The sequence below is a fragment of the Theobroma cacao genome, chromosome 9, assembly GCF_053813885.1.
Source record: "Theobroma cacao isolate CCN51 chromosome 9, ASM5381388v1, whole genome shotgun sequence".
Lineage (NCBI taxonomy): Eukaryota > Viridiplantae > Streptophyta > Magnoliopsida > Malvales > Malvaceae > Theobroma > Theobroma cacao.
Genome location: NC_142647.1, coordinates 31,749,126 through 31,751,416, shown reverse-complemented (window position 1 = coordinate 31,751,416; position 2,291 = coordinate 31,749,126).

The following is a 2,291-nucleotide window of genomic DNA, read 5'->3' as shown; positions in this document are numbered from 1 at the left end:
GCATGTTGAACCTTGGAAATTACTAAATATTTTCAAGTTGATCTTGTCATTGTAGTAGAATGGCCTTTTCTTGATATAATGAGAATTTTTTTTCTTGGTGTTCTATTTCTCATTGCAGTGAGAAACTCTTGGGTTGGGAGGCTGGCTGCAGCGAGATGTCTACAGATGGTTTCGTTGCAACGAGAATTCATTCTTGCTGCAACGAGAAACCTTCAGTCGTGCTTGCTACCTTGTTTGATTTCTGCCATATTTTCCACTTCTTTAACATCATAGTTGATCATGGACTTCCAACATCAAGGAATTAATTAATTAAGTTTGAAATGAGGGGTTTTAGTGAGAAAACCTCGGCCAACTGATGATTTGAGCCCAAATTTTGTTACAGCAAGAATCTCTTTCCGTGCAGTGAGGATCAATCATTTCGCTTGACTTGCGTGAATGCTACTAAAGTTGTCACTCTTTAAATTCTTTGTTGTGCATGGATCATTCATCATCAAGTGATTAACCAATTAAAGGTTTAATGAGGGGTTTTAATAAGAACTAAACTAAATTGCATTGTTTTTGAAAATAAGTGCATCATGATTTCTTTAAACTTTTCTTATCGTTTGCTTGTTCCCTTCCTTTGTTCACTCACTGGATTTATTGTCACGACCTGGAACTTCCCATCGGGCCCGTGACAACCGCCGCGAGGCCTCGACAGACATTCTTCACCCCGAATGTCGATTGAAACCTCGCAAGGCTTAGCATCAACTTCCGCATCTCCCCGGTGAGCAACAGTTATTAAATCTCGCATTTCAAAAAAATCATAAGTCATTTTTAAATAAGAACAATAAAATATTATTTTCTGGCTCACAGGGGTATTTTCGTAATTTTTCGTCAAAAATCTCAAAACTTGCTAAAAATGTAGTAGGTAAGCAGAAAATATATATTTAATGATTTAAAAACAATTAAGTATTTAAAACGTTCATTTGAAAGCAAATTGTTGATAACTAGTACTATTCAAAAATAATAAATAAAATATTCTATTTTCTCATAAAATAAATTTTTATAGAAATATTCGTAAATAATTTTTTCGCACATGAAAGTAAAGTAAAAATTGTATGAATAAAAATACAGATAACCAAAATATAAGTTTTGATCTGCAATGACACGTGGGCTCCAATTGACCAAGAGGATGTAAGACTGTGAACTCTTACTTTCTATAATGCAGTTCCGAGCTTAGTTCTCGTCTTACTCGACTATCTACAAACTGTCCTGAGCCTGAAAAATGTATAGGAAGAAGGGGTGAGATTTTATAATCCCAGTGAGTAAACAGATACCATCTAAAGTATCTAAAGTCGAGTAAATGGAGACAATTAAAATAAGTCATCATACCGTAATTTCATTACCTTTCAGTTCATTTCAACCAAATAAAATCAATCCATATAAATCGAGTAATCAACTTGGCTTATGAATTTCTTAAAACTTTGGCTCGTGCCAAAACTCATACTCAGTGATACCTTGCGCAGGGCATCCAACCGAGTCCGTCAAGGCTGTTAAAATTTCATATACACTTAAAATATATTTTTAGTTTGAGAAAAATACAGCCGTTCCTTGGAGTTGGCTGAGTTCCCCTTCACGTGGTGGTTTGGCGTGAAGTGAACCCTAAGCTATACTCCAGGAGATACCCTACGCGCCTCTCCGTTCGAGGTAATAATATAATGGAGTTTACCGTGCCCCTCTAATAGGCTGGTCCACGGAACCCCCTCTGCAGTAAATAATTAATATATAATCCACCAATCAATAAAATTCATTCTAGCATGACATGACAATTTATCGCAACCTAGCCTCTCAAGGCTAAATACACAGTATAAATAATTCTAACACCAAAATCAGTTTAGCCATTCATGCTCATTTATTATCATCAGCCATTCAATTCAAAACCATAAATTTGCAACACAAGCAGGCAGTCTCCAATTACTCTATTTCAAAACCAGTATTCAATTTTTTAGAAAATTTATAAAATCATTTTATAAAATCACAATTTCTATTAAAACATAACAATTTACCATTTAAACCCATTTTTCATAAAATCACACAGTTGTATAAAACTACTATAGATAATTAAGACGATAATAAGTTTACTCACAGTATTAGGAGTAGAAATACTCTTATCTTCCGCCCTCGGGTGCAGTCTCTTACCCGAAACAATTGACTCACCACCTATCCATAATCTATGACACAAAATTCAATAAATTGTGTCAATTTATCATAAATTATTTCAGGCTCTTATCCATGCGTATGCACTAGATAGG